The following is a 20773-nucleotide window of genomic DNA, read 5'->3' as shown; positions in this document are numbered from 1 at the left end:
TAGGAAATACTGCTGCACAATCATCACACAATTGGGCTTGAAAAATGGCTCCGCAGTTGTTACTTTGATAAAGGACCTGAGTTCAATTCCCAGAATCGACCTGGTGACTCCCAACTACCTGTAGCTCCAATTCCAGAGAATCGGACACTCTCTTTTGACTTCTGTGGGTACCAGGCACATACATGCATCTGTCTGTCTGTCTGTCTATCTATCTATCTATCTATCTATCTATCTATCATCTGTCTGTTTATTCATCTATCTTTTTCTGTTTGTTTATTTTTCAAGACAGGGTTTCTCTCTGTAGCTCTAGCTGTCCTGGAACTACCTCTGTAGACCAGGCTGTCTCAAACTCACAGACATCCACCTGCCTCTGCCTCCTGAGTGCTGGGATTAAAGAAAGGCGTGTGCCACCATCGCCCACTCTATTTATTTTGTGTGTGAGTAGGGGAGTTTATGACACAGTTCACCTATGGAGGTCGGCGTATAATTGGTTCTCTCTTTCCAACATGTGGGTCGCAGGTCCTCTGGCTTGGTGGCAAGTGCCTTTATCTGCTGAGCTGCCCTCTTTAGAGTTTCCAACTCTCAAGCCTTCTTCCCATTTCTTCCAGCTGTTTCTGGTGGGTCTTCCTGTTTCATCCCGGGCCACCTGTGAGCACATTAGCCTCCAGTTGGCTTATCTTGACTCTCCCTGCCCCTCTTCCTCCTCCCCATCTCCTTAGTAACAGTTAACCAGCAGTTACAGAAAAGAGACAGTGTGCTCAGATAGGAAGGGAGGAAGGCAGAGCAGGCTGAAGCCACGGGCTGAGGCAGAGGGATCTGTTGGCAAGCCATGGTGTACAGATGTCTGGCGCTAGGGAGCCTGGCCTCTGCGGTAGAGCTTGGTTTATCTGGCAGAGTAGGCAGGCAAGGCAGAAGTGAGTCGGTAGCACCATTCATGAATTTGGGAGTGTGGAATACAGTGCTGCCTTCAAGGCTGGAGCAGAGGATGGTACTTTTTGTCCTTGGTGATTGACACGAGCAGATAAAATAAGCCTGTAATCCCAGGACTCCGGAGGGAGGCCGGGGTAGGAAGATTGCCAAGAGTCTGAGGCCAGCCACCCTGGGCTGCGTTGTGAGTTCAGGACAGCCTGGGATGTAGAGTAAAATTATGTCTCAAAAAACCAAAGGGGCCAGGCAATGGTGGCACACACCTTTAATCCCAGCATTCTGGAGGCAGAGCCAGGCAGATTTCGGTGAGTTCAAGATCAGCCTGGCCTACAGAGTGAGTTCCAGGACAGCCAGGGAGGTTACACAGAGAAACCCTGTCTCAAAACAAACAAACAAACAAACAAACAAAAAACAAAGGGGAAGGGGAAAATTTATATATGTACATATGTATGTATATATTATATTGCATATTATATAAAATTATAGATAATATATAAAAATGTTATATATCAAGAACCCTGGGGTTGGGGATTTAGCTCAGTGGTAGAGTGCTTGCCTAGCAAGCACAAGGCCCTGGGTTCGGTCCTCAGCTCCGGGGGAGAAAAAAAAAAACCCAAAAAACCCAAGAACACGAATTGTGAAATGACAGCCTGTTGTAGTAGAAAACATTATGTGGACAAAATCATGAGGAACTAACTTCTTTTGTGCTTTGAAAACTTTATACTTTCTGCTTATTTTATCTGATTTCATTTGATGGTACAAATTTCATCCTCAAAGATCACTTCAGTGGGAGCCAGCTGTGGTGGCACACGCCTTTGTTCCAGCACTTAGGGAGGTAGAGGCAGGAGGATCTCTGTGAACAGGAGGAGCCTGGTTTGCACAGGAAACTCCAGGTTGGCCACAGCTACGAACAAACTAACAAAAATCCCTTCATGAAGGTCAGTGAGATGGTTCAGCAAGTCAAGGCATTTGCTGTCAAGTCTGATGACTTAGTTCAATCCGAGGATCCCACAGGGTGGAAGGAGAGGACTGATTCTCTCAAGCTGTCCTCTGGTCTCCTCAAGTGTGTCCTGGCCTCTGTTTGTACACAACAGGCACACACAATAAGTACATGTAAAAAATATTTTTCTTCCTTGTAGTCTAGAAATTTAACATGACCTCTCAAAAGCAATTTTGTTTTGTTATTCTCTAAGATGGCTCTTTTGTTGTTGTTGTTTTCTGTTTTGCTTTGTTTGTTTGTTTGTTTTTGAGACAGGGTTTCTCTCTGTAGCTTTGCGCCCTTCCTGGAACTCACTTGGTAGCCCAGACTGGCTTCGAACTCACAGAGATCTGCCTGGCTCTGCCTCCCGAGTGCTGGGATTAAAGGTGTGTGCCTCCACCACCCAGCAGACAGCTTTTTCTTTCCTAATTTGATCCCTACACAGGTTTTAAAAGATTCTGCTTTATAAATGATAAAGGATTAGAGATGACTCCAGCAGGTAAGAGCACTGGCTACCACAAATAACATAAAATACCCTGGGATAACACTAACTAAACAAGTGAAGGACCTGTATGACAAGAACTTTAAATCTCTAAAGAAAGAAATCGAAGGAGATATCAGAAAATGGAAGGATCTCCCATGCTCAATGGATAGGTAGGATTAACATAGTAAAAATGGCAATCTTTCCAAGAGCAATCTACAGATTCAGTGCAATCCCCATCAAAATCCCAACACAATTCTTCACAGACTTGGAAAGAAAAATACTCAACTTCATATGGAAAAAACAAAAGACCCAGGATAACTAAAAGAATCCTGTACAATAAAGCAACCTCTGGAGGCATCACCATCCCTGAGCTCAAGCTCTACTATAGAGCTATAGTAATAAAAACAGCTTGGTACTGGTATAAAAACCGATATACAGACCAATGGAATAGAATTGAAGACCCCGACATTAATCCATGCACGTATGAACACCTGATTTTTGACAAAGAAGCCAATGGAAAAAAGAAAGTATCTTCAACAAATGGTGCTGGCACAACTGGATGTCAACATGTAAAAGATTACAAATATCTGTCACCGTGCACAAAACTAAAGTCCAAGTGGATCAAAGACCTCAACATAAATCCAGTTACACTGAACTTGATAGAAGAGAAAGTAGGAAGTACTCTTGAACACATTGGCACTGGAGATCACTTTCTAAACATAACACCAGCAGCACAGACACTGAGCACAACAATTAATAAATGGAACCTCTTGAAACTGAGAAGCTTTTGTAGGGCAAAAGACACAGTCAATAAGTAAAAAAGACAGCCTATAGAATGGGAAAAGATCTTCACCAACCCCACATCTGACAGAGGACTGGTCTCCAAAGTATATAAAGAACTCAAGAAACTAGACATCAAAATACTGAACAATCCAATTAAAAAATGGGCTAAAGATCTAAACAGAGAATTCTCAAAGAAGAATCACAAATGGCTGAAAGACACTTCAAGAAATGCTCAACATCCTCAATCATCAGAGAAATGCACATCGAAACGACTCTGAGACACCACCTTAAAAACACTAATGACATTCAATGTTGGAGAGGATGTGGAGCAAGGGGAACACTCCTCCACTGTTGGTGGGAGTGCAAACTTGTACAACCACTGTGGAAGTCAGTATGGCGGTTTCTCAGAAAATTGGGAATCGATCTACCTCAAGACCCAGCCATACCACTCTTAGGCATATACCCAAGGAATGCTCAATCATACCACAAAGATACATGCTCAACTATGTTCATAGCAGCATTATTCATAATAGCCAGAACCTGGAAACAACCTAGATGCCCATCAACTGAAGAATGGATTAAGAAAATGTGGCACATATATACAATGGAATACTACTCAGCAGAGAAAAACAATGACATCATGAAATTTGCAGGCAAATGGATGGAACTAGAAAATATCATCCTGAATGAGGTAACCCAAACCCAGAAGGACAAACATAGTATGTACTCACTCATAAGTGGATTCTAGATATAAAGCAAAGAACAATCAGACTGCAACCCACAGAATCAGGGAGGCTATATAGCAGGGGGACCCTAGGATGACTGTGGCTTATAATAAGTTTTGGTTTTACTCAGTTACTGGGCAAGTCTCAATCAAACATTTCACTATCAGAATAAGAATTTATACTGTATCAAGCTGATAATAGAAAAATAAATAAGTTAGTTAAAAAAGAGCACTGGCTACTCTTCTAGAGGACCTAGGTTCAATTCCCAGAACCCACATGGTAGCTCACAACTGTCTGTAACTCCAGCCTCAGGGGTTCTGATGCATTCATTCTCTGGCCTCCTTGGGCAACAGGCATGCAGATGGTACACAGGCATACATGGAGGCAAAACACTCTTACGCATTAAAAAAAAGTCAGAGGATACCCAAACCAAAAAGTGAGCTCAGGGACTGAGTTCCTTTATAGCACCAGAGTAGCAGCATGGATTACCTCCTCTGCAGGAGCTCAGGAAGGAGGGTGGGAAGGGTAGTGAGCCTGGTCCATAGATAGACAAGGTAGGTCAACACCAGAATTCAAATGGCTGGTCGCTCAGAATCACTTGTTTAAGTGGGGGGTAGGGAGGGGGTCAAAGAAAAGTTTTTTCTGGTTGATCTCCTAAAGTGTGTATGGTCATTGACAGCCAGGAATATCCCAGCCTGAGATGAAAGAATCATGAGTTTAAGTACTAGTTAGTCACCCACTGTTGTGAGCATGGTCCCTGACCACTCAGCTTTTCGGATTAATACCTCTGAGTAGTGGTTTCCCACACTGAACTCGATCACTAACTGAATGTGTCAGAGCGATGGTGTGTGAGTTCCTAGGCAAGGTCATGGATGACTGACTTTCAAGATTATAAAGGAATACGGGTTTATTTAATTAAGAAATAACTAATCATCTTAAAGCAAATATCCTGGTTAGTAGAGGGAACTAGTTTATTGGCCAACTCAAGTTTCCTCTTGTGTTTCCATGACTGCTCCCACCCCCACCCCCATTGGGCGCTAAGAGTCCCTCTCCCATTCCACAGGCTGATATCAAAGCAGGAAAGCCTCTTCCTTTGCTCAGCTTGTCCCACCGGAGACAGGCTAAAATTTAAAAAGACTTTGTGTGTAATTAAAGAGAACACAGGGGGAAGTAAACACAGAGAAAAGATGTATAAAAATATTCCACCAACACACATTATATAACCCTGTGTATATTTAATTTGCCTTCGCATATGCATATGTATATATGTGCACATAACACATCTGAAACCTGGGGCTGGAGCCATGGCTCATGTGTGAAGAGCACTTTTTACCCTTGCAGAGGACCCAGGTACATGCTAACTATTTTTATGGGTACCTAAGAAAGAGGGGAAGTGTGGAATGGCTGGAAAAGCATGGCTAAGTTTAGAGGGACTTGGATTCAACCTTTGTGAGTGTGTGTGTGTGTGTGTGTGTGTGTGTGTGTGTACATGCACGTGCAGCCACCCAGAGGTCAACCTCAGGTGTTTGTCCTCAGGAGGCCTAGACCAGGTCTTGACCTGACCTGTGCTGGAGTTACAAGTCACCACGTCTGGTTTGTGTTTTGTTTGTTTGGATAGCATCTCACTAGGGAGCCTTGGCTGGCCTGTAGTTTAATATGTAGACAGGCTGGCCTTGAATTTACAGAGGTTTTACTGCCTCTGCCTCCCAAGGCCTGGGATTAAAGGCATATGCCTCCATGCCTAGTTCATGACTGGCTCTAAAAAAAAAAAAAAAGTTAGATTCCGGGGGTGGGGGTGGGGTGGAAGGGTGGGGGGGGGGGGGGGGGGGGAGTGGTGTGATGGCCTGCTCATCAGTTAAGAGCACTGGCTGCTCTTCTGGAGGACCTGGGTTCAAGTCCCAGCACCCACATGGCAGCTCACACATGTCTATAATTCCAGGGCTTCCGACATGCATGCAGGCAAAACACCAATGATAATAAAATTAAAAAACAAACACAAAAACTAACATGGATTCTGGGGCTCAAACTCAGTTCCTCAGGCTTACATGGTAAGTACTTTAAGAAGTGAAGTATCTCCTCAGACTTGGATTCCTTTTCCTTTTTTTTTTTTTTTCTTTTTTGGTTTCTTTGAGACAGAGTTTCTCTGTGTAGCCCTAGTTGTCCTGTAACTCGATCTGTAGACCAGGTTGGCCCCAAACTCACAGTTTAAAGGGATGTGCCAGGTTCAGACTTGGATCCTTAATATCTTTACTTCATAGTATTTGGAAAACGATGATGGCAATATATTAATGGCTCACATGTAGAATTAAGAAATGAATTGTGATATAAAAATTAAAATCAGCCGGGTGGTGGTGGCGCACGCCTTTAATCCCAGTACTCGAGAGGCAGAGGCAGGTGGACTTCTGTGAGTTCGAGGCCAGCCTGGTCTACAGAGTGAGTTCCAGGAAAGGCATCAAAACTACATGGAGAAACCCTGTATGGAACCATCCCCTCCCAACAAACAAACAAACAAATAAGTAAATAAAATAATAAATAATAAAATAAAATAAATGCAGTTATAGTATAGATAATCTGTTACATGATCCTTAGACCTTTCCTCCCGACCCTTGGGTCTTGAAGACACTTTGTGGCAAGCCTTTCTGGTTTCTTACTAGGCTTCTCTCTACAAGGGATGTGTCTTCTGAAGTCCTGCTTCCAAGGAGCTCTCCCGGAGACCCTCCTTCTTCCCTATGTTAGCTAATTCAAAGAGAGCAGATCATTTCATATGGGAGGCAGACGTACTCGAAATGCAGGACAGAAAGCAGTGGTGTTGCTGGGCATCCCTATAATCCTAGGCCTCAGTGCTGAGGCTGGGGAATTTTGTGTTGGAGGCCAGGCTAAGAAACACAGCCCGGAGGACCCTGTCAAACCAACCAACCAACCAACCAACCAACCAACCAACCAACCCAGACTTATATTCTTCTGTGTCATGTGACAGAACTTTTTCTGGGGAGACTCAGCACACTATCTATTCACTCCTATAGAGAACCCACACAGACCAAAGTATAGACACCACCACAGTCCAACTTAGTGAACCAACGTGTTTTAAGGGGGTTACTTACAGGGGTGTGACTCAAAGACAGCTGCATCACCTAAGCCCCCTCCAGCAGGGATGACAGCTCAGAAAGCTGGGAACCTGGAACACACTGCACAGCCTGCAGGCAGCTCAGCAGGTCAGAGGGTGTCCTCTCCAGGTACCTCCATCGTGTGAACCTCTTCCAGGTAGTGAGGCTGATTTCTGCTTGTGCCAGGCAGCTCCTCTGGTGTCAGAGTCTTCTTTGCAGCTTGGCTTTGCTCTTGTGACCGGGATTCTCAGCTTTGATTGCTTACTCTGGCAGGAGGGGGCCTAGCGAATCTGGTGACTTCTTGAAGCTCTTTTGAGTTGTTTATCTTCCTGCTTAAGGAGCTTCCCTGCAGTATGGAATCTTTCAATCTTGGAAGAAACTGTTGCACAACATCCTGGCTTTAAGTTAGGTAGGATTGGTTCCAGGCCTGTTCCCAGTGTGTGTGTGTGTGTGTGTGTGTGTGTGTGTGTGTGTGTGTGTGTGTGATCTTTCTTGGACCAGCAGACTCCCCAGACATGTTCTTTAAATTGTGTAAGCCAGGAGAGCTAGGGAGGCGAGCAGAAACATGCACTACCTCTTGAGGCCAGGACCTTCAGAGTCTTTACCCTGTAACTTCTGTCCATGTTGCTTTGGCCAGAAGCAAATAATATTATCTGAGTTCAACATCAACAGGGTGGAGGGATGTTCTAACTCTGAGTTATGACAGATCTACATTTCCTTTTTTAAAGCATTGTTTTATTATTTTATGTGTGTGAGTGTTTTGCCTACATGTATTTCTTTGCACCATGTGCATGCCTGCTACCCACAGAAGCCAGAAAAAAATGGCATTGTATACGCTGGAACTGGAGTTACAGATGGTTGTGAGTCATAATGTGGATGCTGGGACTCAAACCCAGGTCTTCTGGAAAATCAGTACGTACTGCTGAGCCATCTCTTCAGCTCTCAGATCTACATTTCAAAGTGTATGCATGCATGGAACAGTGAAAAAAACAACAACAAAAAAACCAACTACCGGGAGTAGCAAGGTTTTTTTGCCTGGGACTTTCCAGCTTACTTTGGTTGGGAAATGGGAGAAACATTTCTTCTCAAAGTAGCTAATAGGAACAGGATGTTCCTGCATTTAAGATTTGTCTTTAATGAAAGCAACCAAGCTCCTGCCATGTGGGAGATGCAGTATTCTTACTCAGAAAGTATCAAAGTGGGCAGTGGTTCTCATAAGTGATAATTTATTTGATCAGAAACAGGAGATAAACATCGTCCCCTAGAAAGGATGCCGTGTGTGCAGTATCCTATTATATATTAAGGTCTGAAAGTTACTGATACTTCGTACATGTAGTTCAGAGGGGTGACAATAATCACCAAGTCTTTGAACTCAAGACTGAAAACTTCTCTTGAGTTAAGAGGATAGTTGATTAATCACTCTGCTAATTCAGGTTTCTACCACATTTCAGAGTGAGAATGTCGTTTTAAAAAGTTGCCTTTTAAGATATGAAAGAATCACTTCCAACTAGGCACTAGCAGCTTTTAAAAATGAGGTTAAATTCTCATGTTCATCAGGGACTTAAAACACAGCAGCCTCCCATTTGTCTCCAACATTTGAGCCCTAGTCTAGGGTCATTTCCACGTTTCCCACGTTCATTTAAACTGCTATCAAACCGCTCAGGATTTCTTTTTCGTAAAAACTGATTGAAGAGCATCAAAAACGGGCCGGTGGGAGCCCAGAAATTAACCTGGTGGATACTGTTTCCAAGAGCCGAGTCTCCCGCAGGGAGGCTGCGAGAGTCTGAGCACAGCAGGATCGGCCCCCGCGCGCACCGGGACAGCCGCCGGTGCTCTTTGTTAAAGAAACGGATACAAGCCGCGCCGGCGGGGAATGGTGGTGGTAGGGGAAGAGACCCGGGCGTTTGCATGCATAACTGCGCCTAAGAAAGACCACTAGCGAGCCGCTGCAAACGCAGGACATCCCGGGCACCGTGTCATTGGCTTTTGTGCCCTGGAAGGCGCGTGAGAGTGCCCTGCTCAGAGGCTCCCCTTTGTGTGAAAGTGTGCAAACCAGAAGCCTGCAGCTCCCGCTGGCTTCCTTTTTTTTTTTTTTTCCTTTTCTTTTTCTCCCCCGATTCGCAGACACTTGGAACAAGATACTCTTGCTCCACTCACACGCGCTCCTTCACCCCGGCCCCGAAGATCCCGGGACTTGAGTTACTTCTCGGCGGCGGACGGAGCGAGGAGCGACAAAGGCTGGGGCGGGCGGTCGCGGCTCCTCGGGACCCCCCCGAACGGGGGCCGCCCGCCGCGCTCCGCAGCTGCGCGCTGGGCCGCCCGCCCGCCCGCCCGCCGGCCACCGCGGGCACCAACCGCCGCGCAGCCCGGCCGTTGGGCGGTGGTAATTTCTGGGAACGGGGCGGGGTCCGCTGTGGACGAGCTGGGAGGCGGAGCGGGCGGCGCCCCCGGTCGCCGAGCGGGCGGGGCGGGGCGCCACGTGCGTCAGTGGCCGGGTGGGGCGGGCCGCGCGCTTCGGCCCGCCCGCCCGCGCCACCACCATCCACCGAGCCCGGAGACGCGCGCGGGGACTCTTGAACACCCGCGCCGACAAGAGTTTCATTTTCCAAACCCTCACTTCACTAACGCCTCGTCCTAGTGCGGAGCGGTCCCTCGGAGACCTGGGGAGGGGAAGCCCGAGTTGGGAAGGGGGATGAGGGGTGACAGCAGGGACCCGAGAGTGGCCCGAGGGGTGCGCGTGTCGTCCCGGCCGGGCTGCAGGTGCACGCGCGTCCCTGCCGTCCCCACGCTCCCGTCCCGCGGCCGCAGCGCAGCGCGCGACGTGGAGTGTGGGGGGGGGGCAGAAATGTGGGGAGGGAGAAGCCCCGGGGACGCGGAGCGGGACGAGTGGCGAGCGTCTTCACCTGAGCGGGCGGGTTCGGGCGAAGTTGGGCGCGGAGGAGAGGGCGGGATTCGAGAGCGCAGGAGGCGGGCTGCGGGGGGCCCGAGGGCGGCGGGGAGTATAAATAGCCGGCCCGGTTTGACAGGCGCTGCGGTGACTGGCGGTGTCGCCTCCCCGGCGGCGCGCGGGGAGGGAGGAGCGCGCGGAGCGGCCGGGTGGGGGAGGCGGACTCCAGTGTCCTGGTGGCGGCGGCAGGAGGCCGAGGGGGAGGAGTCGAGGCGGGTGCGGAGGGCGGGGGCCGGCCGCAGCTTCCCCGCGCCCGGGCTGTGTCGCCTCCGTCGCCTCGGCGGTTGGGGGGTCTGTGGGGCGGTGCGCGCGGTGGAGGGGGGCAGTGGGTGCGCAGCGCGGGGCGGCGCAGCGCGGTTTTGTCTCGTCCTGGGGTGCGGAGCGGCTCGCGCGGTGGCCCGGGGAGGCCCCCTCGGCTTCCCGCAGGACGCCCGGCCAACGGCGGGCGGCTGCGGCGTCTCAAGCAGGACTGTGGCCCTGGAAGGGAAGGGCAAGGGCCACGGCGACGTGGAGGGAGAGCAGGTAAGAGCGCGGGGGGGACGGCCGAGGCCGGCGGGAGCGAGCGGGAGGGAGAGGGAGGGCGCGGCGACCCAGCCGGGCCGTCCCGAGTGTCGCCTCCTCCCGGGCGCCCCCGCCCCGCGCCTGTGTTGTTTGCTCCGGCGGCCGCGGAGGGGCTTTCCGGAGGCTTGGGGCGGTGACACCGGCGGAGCTGGGGGCAGGGCGGGAGCCCGCACCGGAGCGGCCCGGGGCAACGGTCGTGGCGCCCAGGGACCGCGCGCGGCGCGCGCTGTTTACCTCGCGGCGCCAGTCATCGCCGGGCGGCCGGGCTGCGGGGGAAGCGCGTCCCGGGCGGCAGTTTCCGTCGCCGTCGGGCCTGCTCACCGCCGCCCGGGCGGCCGGGCACGACAGGTTGTACCCCGCTGTTCTTTTATTCTCACTCTCCGCGGGCCCTCTGCCGCCGCTGCCGCCTCCTGGTCCCCCCCCTCCCCCCGACCCCCGGGAGGAGCGGGGCTGCGATCGCAAGCTGCGTTTGCAACAAAACAACAACAACAACAACAAAAAACCTCGGGGCTCTTCGGAGCGCCCTGGTCCGGTGTCCGCCTCCCGGGTCCCCTGCCCGCGGAGCTGGCCCGGGGGAGACGTCGCCGCGAGTGTCGTGGGCGCTCCGCGCGCCTCGGTACCCACTGTGCCCCAGCGGCGCTCCGCTCGCGGCGGCCGGACCCACTCAAAGGCTGCAGTGGGACATTTTCACTCTGTCAGCAAAGGACAGAAAAATAACCCACGGGACCGAGAGTCAGCCCCCCCGGGGCAGTTTCCGATGCCCCTCAGGGGCCACCTTGCTGGGCTGTCCGCAGAGGCGCCGCGTTCCCAACAGAATAGCCTTTAAGTTCTTCGTAGTCTAGCAAGTGAGAGTAAGATGGGGCCCGCGTCACTGTGACCCTGGGACATCTTTGCCGTGTTGATGACACCACTCTGTGGTTTCTGTTTTAATCGGGCAGTGAGAAACTATACTAGAGATCGCTCCTTTGATCTTGAGATTTTTTTTTTTTTTTTTGCTTTTCTTTTTCTCCGAGTCTCTAAGATGGGCAAATTACTCACTTTCTCTAAATGCCGGGATCGGAACAATGTCCGTCCGGGCCTTAGTGAGATAAGGTTGTATGGGTTACAGTTTCTTCAGAGAGTTGAATGACTTCGTGTGAGACTGGAAACTGTTGGATTTCATGTTTAATGGGATTTAGGAATAAGGTTTATAGAAGGCAGTGCAGTTTACAGAGTTCATTCATGTGGCTGTAGTTGATACACCCAGTAAATAGGAGAAGTAGAAATGTGAAGTGTCTTCAACATTTAAAGTTTCAGTATTTAATGTTACCTCTTCCTCCACCCCGTCTCCCCGAGTCAGGATAGGGTCTGTCTGTAGCCTTGGTAGTTCGTGAATTTGCACTGTAGACCAGGCTGGCCTCAAACTCAGAAATCCGCCTGCCTCTGCCTCCTAAGTGCTGGGAGTAAAGGCGTGCAATATTATCTTATTTTAAACTTGATTACTTGGATTAATCATTGTAATTAGAGGGCATAAATAGTTACAAACTACCTAGAGTATGTTTGGAAAGAATTTGAAAGTTTGGGGTTTTTCTATCCTAAGTCTCTTTAGTGGTTGTGATGGGCCTACCAAATCAGGGTTGATTGTTTTACCTGTTCACAGGTTGTGTATCCGTGTGTGTGTGTGTGTGTGTGTGTGTGTGTGTGTGTGTGTGAGAATGGGTCAGGGTGGGGAAAAGTAGAAGCATTATTGAAATACTAACCACATTGATTATAAATGTACAAGTTCAATGGAGATTTTAAGGTATATTCAGAGTTGCACAATTACTGTACTCAAATTTAAAGTATGTTCTTTACCCCCCCCAAAAATCATATGGGTCATCAATGTAGCCCGGTGCTATATAGTGTTTGCTTTGCATGGGGGAGGCCCCCATGGAGTTCAATCCCGAGTAACAGCAATCAAGAATCAGCCAGCCAGCCATCACAAGCATTAGCAGTCACTCATTTTCGGCCATCCTTCTGGCCTTGGTAACCACTCATCGACTTTGAATCTCTCCGCCTTTGTCAGTACTTCACCAGTACACGAGTACAAAGTGTAGTCTTCTGTGATTGGCTCTTTCTCACAGCATGACGTTTTTAAAATGTGTGCATGTTATAGCCTGTGTCAGTACTTTATTGTTGTTATTTTGCTGAGTAATGCTCCTTCTCAGGGATACACTTGCTTTTGTTTATCCATTCATCAGCTGATAGGTACTTGAGCTCCCATTTCTTGGCTATTATGAGTAATATTTTTGTGCAAGCTTTTGTGTGGACTTGCTTTCATTTCTTCTTGGAGTGGTATTTTTAAAGAAATCAGTCTTTTGGCTCAATATCAAAAAGAATTCATCCATTTTGAGTGTATAATCCAGTATTTCTACCCCCCACCCCCAGTATTTCTTAATAACTGTATAGGATTGAGAGTATCCTATGCTTTCTTTAGACTAAGTTTTATGCCCACCCCCAATATTTTTCTGCAGCCTGTCTATGGTTGGTCTTCAGTCCCCAAAGTCCCCAGCCCTGTTAGGCAGCAGTCTGTTCGGTCCCCCATGTCTGCTTCCTCTGGCCATTTGGCATAATGGAATCAATCATATGTATGTATTTAGGTTTGACATCTTTCCCTTAGCACACTTTTGAGACTTTTCTATATTGTAGCATGTATGAGGACTTTATTCCTTTTTATTGCTAATAAGTACTATATATTTTATGGATAGACCACATTTGTCACTCAACCAGTTGATAGGTATCTGGACTGCTTCTATTTTCAGACTATTTAAAAGGATACACCTTGCATGTTTGATTACAGGTCTTATGTGGATGTTTGGTTTCCTTTTTATGAGTAAGCACTAGGGAATAGAATTACTGTGTCTTGTTTATCTTTCAGAGAAACTTCCAGACTATTTCTCCAGTACCATGTTGTATGCTCATCAGTCATGTACTCGAGAAGTCTAGTTTTCTTCATGTCCTGTCAACACATTATTATTATTACTATTATTATTATCATTATTATTTTTAGAGCTGTGTAGCTTTGGAGCCTGTCCTGGAACTCACTCTATAGACCAGGATGGCCTGGAACTCACAGAGATCCACCTGCCTCTGCTGGGATTAAAGGCGTGCCCATCACAACCTGGCTCAACATTTATTATTATTTTTTTAAATTTATTTTTATTTTACGTGCATTGGTGTTTTGCCATGTGTCGGGTCCCCAGGAACTAGAGTTATAGTATGAGCTGCCATGTGGGTGCTGGGAATTGACCAGGGTCCTCTGGGAGAGCAGTCAGTGCTCTTAACTGCTGAGCCATCTCTCCAGCCCCTTGTCAGCACTTATTACTGTCTGTCCTTTTCAATTAAATGAATACGACGTGGTCATGTTAGTGTATATGAAGTGGCTAGCTCATTGAAGTTTTGAGTTTCCCTTATGATTCATAGTGTTCTTTTTTAAAAATTTCATTTAACTTTATTTTATGTGCATTGGTGTGAAGGTGTCAGATCTCCTAGAAGTGAAGTAACAGACAGTTGTGAGCTACCATGTGGGTGCTGGGACTTGAACCTAGTCCTCTGGAAGAGCAGCCGGTGCTCTTAACCGCTGAGCCATCTTTCCAGCCATTATTTTCTTTTCATATACTCAGTAACTATAATTGTCCTCTACTGTCTTTCTCATGGTGTTAGTTAACCATGCTAAACAAGCATTCGGCCACCGAGTTATATTTACAGCCCATTCATATACCCACTTTATTTATTTGTTCATTTATTGATTTATCTGTCCATCCACATATGGATGTGCCCATCCATCTATTTATTTATTTGTTTGTTTGTTTATTTATTTATTTAGAGACAAGGGGGTTCTCTGTGTAGTCCTGGCTCTCCTGGAACTCACTCTGTAGACCAGGCTGGCCTCTAACAGAGATCCACTTGCCGTTGCCTCCTGAGTGCTGGGATTAAAGATGTGTGCCACCACCACCCGGCCCATTTTTATATTTTTTATAAATAATTTTAGGGATGTCTGCATCTGAAATAAGGCCACTTGAGTTTTGGTAGAGATTATTTTGAATCTACATCAATTTGGGAAGAATTCCTATCTTATCACATTGAATGTGAGAATTTCATTTACTGATCTAAAGCATTCACTTAGAATTTTATGTTCTTCAGTGAATAAACCCTACATTTTAAAAAAGAAGCTGTAAGCCGGGCGGTAGTGGCACACATCTTTATTCCCAGCACTCAGGAGGCAGAAACAGGCCGATGTCTTGAGTTCGAGGCTAGCCTAGTCTACAGAGTGAGTTCCAGGACAGCTGGGACTACACAGGCTTCCCTGTCTCAAAAAACCGGGGGGGGGGGGGGGGGGGGAAGAAGCTGTATTTAAGTGTTTAATATAGTATTGTTTACTATGGTCAAAATGTGTCATAGTACATCTCTAAATTTGTTCATTTTGTACAACTGAAACTTTATGTCCTTTCACGGTTAGTTAGGCATTGCCCTCTTAAGCCATCCTGGTGACCCCTGTTCGCTTCTTCTCTGAGTTTGGCTATTTTAGGTAACTCATATGTGAGTGTACTTACCTTTCTGTGTCTGCCTTATTTCACTTAGCATAATGTTCTTAAGTTTCATCCATATTGCAAATAGCAGAATTTGCTTATTTTTAAAGACTCAGTAGTATTCCGCATATTTATATGAAAAATGTATATGGAACACACACACACACACACACACACACACACACACACACACCAAATTTATACCTCTTTTTCACTTTATTTTCTGAGTATTTTATTCTTTTTGATGATACTGTGAATGGAATTGTCTTAATTTTTTTTCTTTACATTTGTTCAGTGTGTATGCACATGTCATGGTATTCTGTATGTGTGGAGGCCAGAGGACAACTTTTGGGAGTAAGTTCTCTCCTTGCCCCATGTGGATGCTAGGGATGGAACATGGGGAGTCAGGTTTGGAAGCAAGTGCCTTTACTCTTGAGCCGTCTCACGGGTCCGTGGGTGCAGTTGTCTTGTAAAATGTTGTGCCAGTTTTGTTGCTGGTGTATAGAAGCTGCATTGATTTATTTGCAGATTGGTCCTGTATACTTTTCTCTCTCAATAATTATTCTTCCAGTGTTTTGGGTGAACTCTGCAGTATTTTTCACATACAGTACCATAACCTGTGAGTGAAGGTAGCTTTGCGTTGTACTCATCAGAATACATTTCTCATTTTCTCTCTTTTCTTTTCTTCTTTTGGGCAGAACCACCAAGGCAGTGCAAGGCTGGTTGGAAGTGGGCAGGAGCCTTCAGGTGGCAGGAAAGAGCCCATGGGTCTCTGTCTCTGGGCACAGTGCTGGCTGCAGCTGCTTTTGTAGCTGGTGCCCATCTGTTGTGTGGTTTCTAAACGTGCATGGGTATCGGACCCGTCCCTGATCTTTCTGTGTCATTTGGCATCCCTGGCTGTGACAGTTTACCTGGGACTGCCCTTGTTTAGCGTTGAAAGTCTTACATCTTGGGAAGTCTTTGAGTCCTGCCCAGATAAGTGTGTTTGGTCACTATAAGGTAATATGGTTTGTCCTTTATTCCAGTAATATACTATGTCATGTCACTTGACATTTCAGGGATGAAGCAGATTCCAAGGATAAATCTCTCTTGGTTAATGCAGACAATTATATGCTGCTGGATTTTGATTTGGTGATATTTGACTTATTTTTATGTCTGTGTTTATCAGGGATATTGGCTTACATTTCTTGTTAGGTATATTTTTATTACTTTTATTACTATATATACTTGATTTAATTTTAGCTGAAAGGATAAATGATGTCCCCTCTGGTTTAGTTCTAGAGTAACCCTAACCTTGAGGGATGTTTTGAGTATTTCTGCATCTTGTGTTCTCTGAGGGTTTGTGAAGGACTGGTATTATTCTTTGAATACATTTGATAAACTTTATCAGTGAAGGCGTCTGGCCTGGGTTTTTCTCTTTGGGAATTAATTTGAGGACTGGTCTTACTCTGTTACAGTTCATCATGGAGGAAAGCCAAGGCAGGAACCTGAAGCAGAAATCCTAGAGGAATGCTCTTACAGGCCATCCGCTGGCTGTCTCCTAGACCACGCCACTGCCACTGTTATTTTTACTTGTTTTTTTCTTTGTTTTTTGTTTTTCAAGACAGGGTTTCTCTGTAGCTTTGGAGCCTGTTCTGGACTAGCTCTGTAGACCAGGCTGGCCTCGAACTCACAGAGATCCACCTGCCTCTGCCTCCTGAGTGCTGGCATTAAAGGTGTGCACCACTGCACGACAAGAACAGTTTTTACTCTTAACTGCTATGCTATCTCTAGCCCCTTGATAGCTTTTTTTGTTTTTGTTTTTCGAGACAGGGTTTCTCTGTGTAGCCTTGGCTATCCTGGAACTCTCTCTGTAGATCAGGCTGGCCACGAACTCATTGGAATTGGCCTGCTTCTGCCTCCTGAGTGCTGGGATTAAAGGCTTGTGGTCATCACTGCCTGGCTCTAGATAGCTTTTTTATGCTGTCTAGAACTACCTGCATGAGAAATTGTTTCACCTTGAATGGGTAGTGAATATCTATCTATCTATCTATCTATCTATCTATCTATCTATCAATATCTGTGCATGTGTGGGTGCACCTATGCTACAGAGCACATGTGATCAGGACAGTCTCCTTTATACCTCACAGACTTCCCAGTGTGCTCTTGGAACTCCTTTTCCTATGTTATTTGTTTTCTGTTTTAAAGACTGTCCTGTTGCTCACCATGTAACCCAGGCTGGCTTTGAATTCATCACAATCCTCCTGCCTCAATGTGCTGAGTGCTGATACTTCAAGTATGTGCCACCATATGCAGCAGTATAATCTTTAATTTATTATAATCTATTTTAGATCAAGAACAACTTCAGGGGCTAGAGAGATGGCTCAGAAGTTAAGAGCACTGTCTGCTCTTCCAGAGGTCCCGAGTTCAGTTCCCAGCAACCACATGGTGGCTCACAACCATCTGTAGTGAGATCTCATGCCCTCTTCTGGCATGCAAGCATACATGCCTGCAGAATACTGTATACATAATAAATAAATAAATAAATAAATAAATAAATAAATAAATAAATAAATCTTAAAAACAAACAAACCAACAAAAAAAAAGGACTTCATTGTGATATAGAAACTTGGCTTCAGTCTGGATGCAGCCCTCCCATCCTGTCTGTTAGCAGTAGTTGTGTCCAGTAGTACAACCTTCTGTGTTTATTTTCCCTCTGCTGTCTGGAGTTGGGACCGAGCTGTGGGGCCTGTGTTAGTCTGGAACTGTTGCACGTGATCCTCAAGGTCCTCCTGCGCAGCTGAGCCTGCAGTTGGGCGGCACCAGCTCCGTCCTCCTCCTCAGGACTTCTGCTTTCTCTTTCCAGTTGAATGTCCTCTCAAAGAGCATTTGGTACTTACTGTGTGTCGATTTCTTTGTGAAGCTTTATATCTGTTTGTACACATGCCTGTTCATGGACTTGAGTTGTTCAGCTGGAAGAAATTCCGTTTTCTTTTCTTCGCTCTCTGTCTCTGTCTTTCTCTATCTTTGTCTCTGTCATTCTTTCTATTTTTGAGACAAGCTTTCTCTGTAGCTCTGGCTGACCTGGAACTTGCTCTATAGACCAGGCTGGCCTTGAACTCACAGAGATCGGCCTGCCTCTGCCTCCGGAGTGCTGGGACTAAAGGCGTGTGCCACCACGCCTGACATGAACTTTTAATTTTAGTGTACTGCTTTTCAGTGTCAGAGTTTCCATTTGGTTCATTTTTATAACTTGAGTACCTCTACTGAGATTGTCCAATAATGATGCACAGCTGTCTTACTCTGCTTTGACTGTCTAAACGTGGATGTTATCTATTTGGAAATGAGACTGAATTTTCTTTCCTTTTTTGTTTTTGAGACTGAGTTTCTCTGTATATCTCTGCCTGTCCCAGATGTAGCTCTGTAGACCAGGCTGGCCTCAAATTCAAGAGATCCACCTGCCTCTGCACGCTGAGTGCTGGGATTAAAGGTGTGCACCACCACTACCTGGCTCATGTGATAGTTTTAAAGAGTTTTCAACTTTTATATAATTACTAATGGTTGTTGGTAGATAGGAGCAGCATATATATTTAACACATTAACTAGAGTTTTAGTTGCATTTCTTTATTTTGATTGATGTGGAAGCCAAAGAACAACTTGCAGGAATTGCTTCTCTCTTTCTACTGTGCAGTTCCTGGGGATCGGACTCAGTAAGCCAGGCTTGGCAGCTAACTTCTGCCTACTGAGACATGTCCAGTCCTAAGAATCAGTATAGATTTAAAAAATTTATCAGGGACCTGGAGAGATGGCTCAGCTGTTATGAGCGTTTGTGGCTCTGAAATGCACCCAGGTTTAGTTCTCAGCATCCACATGATGGCTCAGTCATTCTTAACTCTACGGGATCTGATGACCTCTTTTGATCTCTGTGGGCACCAGGCACTCATGGATGTGGTGCACAAACATCATTTCAGGCAAAACAAAAAGATGGGTCGTTTTGCAATCTCATCGGTCTTCGAACTGGAAATGAGTATAGCTAGTTACTTAACTTCCTGTGGTTGCCCAGTCCCTCGTGGAAGGTAGACACAACAAAACCAAAGGAACAGTAAGACTGAAGGCGCTCAGGCGCACAGTGTGAGTGGGCGGGGCTCTACAGTGTCAGATCTCCCCAGCCTTCCTAGGGCTGTTGTAGAGGACCCCACACCCACATGGGGCAGGGCTGGTGCGGGTGGGGTCCATCACCCCCTTCTTGGCTCAGGTATCTGCTTGTGGCACATACACATAACAAAAATAAAACAAACCTTAAACAAAACAGCATTTTAAGTTTTCTGTAAGACACAGTAGACAGAGTAACTGCTATTTCACTGTTCTCAAGGGTTTTAAACATTCAAACGAGGTCATTGTAGAGAGTGATAAACAGCGAACGAATATAGCAGGGTACTACGATTTTAAATAGGGGATGATAAGAGGACTGTGTGCAAATGAAATGTGATTTGGGGGGAGGGGCCTCGGGAGAAGGTTGGAAGGGAAGGAATGCCTCTGAAGGAATGTTGTCCATCCTGTTGACAACGTGGAAGGGACTGCTAGGCTGGGGAGCAAGAGCGCCAAGGACCCAGTGCTTGTAGTGTGTTGTGCCTGGATCAGCCAGCCCAGGTAGGAGAGAAGTGGGAGGTCAGAGGTCAGCTGGCTGGAGGAGGAAGATCATAGAGGCACACACTAAGGAACATTCATGGGTTTGTTTCTTTTTTCCAAATGGGGAGAAAGCCACAGGAAAAGTGGTGTAGCAACTTTCATTCCAGGCTAGAGAATTAATTCACAGCATTGTTTTTCCTTTTCTCTTTAATAGAGGGGTAAATGTTATATATACTTCATGCAAATGGTGTTTGGTCTTATAGGGAATAACAGGAAAAATAAGTTTTTCCCTGAAAATTTCTTCCTTGAAGTTTATCCAAACACCAAATACCATTATGTATAAAACTTTAGTTTTGCTGGGTGATGGTGGACTTTAATCCCAGCACTCAGGAGACAGAGGCAGACAAACCTGAGTTCTAGGTCAACCTGGTCTACAGAGTGAATTCCAGGACAGTCAGGGTTACAGAGAGAGTCTGTCTTGAAAAAACCAAAACAAACGAACAAATGCAAACCTTCTAATACAGTCACAGGTGCCTTCTCCGTTATTTTTCTGACTCTTAGCCTCCCTGTCCCAGTGTGAGCATGTGTGGAATGCTGGGAGGCTGAGAGCCCCAGAGCGGTTCCATCTTGAGCTCTGATGGTAACGCTGGCAGCCGTGTCACGTTAATTTTGTCCTCTTGTCTCTGTGCTCAGTCAGTCTTTAAAGTAAGCAACAGGGTTGTAGTGGTTAGTAATAAAGAGATACTTCTGTAATTTTCCGTCCTATTCTCTATACAGCCCCAGGATTTTTGGCCCTCATTTTTTTTTTTTGTATCATTGTTTCCTTTATATGTAATTGATTTTTCTTTTTAGTAGGGTTTTTAAATTTCTTATTTCCTGTTATATCCTGTAGCTATTTTCTTTGTATTTGCTCTTGGAATTAAATTTACTAACCTGCAGTAACACTGTTTGAACACTGATTTGAATTTTGGCAGTGTGATTTTTTTTTTTTTTTTTTTTTTTTTTTTTAATATAAAAACTACTTCTCCAGGGCTGGCGAGATGGCTCAGCTGTTAAGAGCACTGGCTGTTCCTCTGAAGGACTTGGGTTCAATTCCCAGCACCCACAT

The 20773-nt window shown here is 46.3% G+C and overlaps 1 protein-coding gene across 2 annotated transcripts in view; it reads left to right on the top strand.

The window, feature by feature from the left end:
• Positions 1-10274: 10274 nt before the first annotated feature.
• Elf2 (E74 like ETS transcription factor 2) overlaps positions 10275-20773 on the top strand; it is an 87727-nt gene continuing 77228 nt past the window's right edge. Inside the window, exon 1 of one of the 2 annotated variants that reach the window (XM_036190413.1) lies at positions 10275-10471. The gene's annotated coding sequence lies outside the window, so the exon portion shown is untranslated. Of the gene's footprint in view, positions 10472-10652; positions 10859-20773 lie in introns of those variants that run through there. The other variant, XM_036190414.1, reaches the window with a different exon arrangement.

Source organism: Onychomys torridus, chromosome 6 (genome assembly GCF_903995425.1).
Source record: "Onychomys torridus chromosome 6, mOncTor1.1, whole genome shotgun sequence".
In the NCBI taxonomy this organism is placed as follows: domain Eukaryota; kingdom Metazoa; phylum Chordata; class Mammalia; order Rodentia; family Cricetidae; genus Onychomys; species Onychomys torridus.
This window is presented reverse-complemented; position numbering and strand designations above follow the sequence as displayed.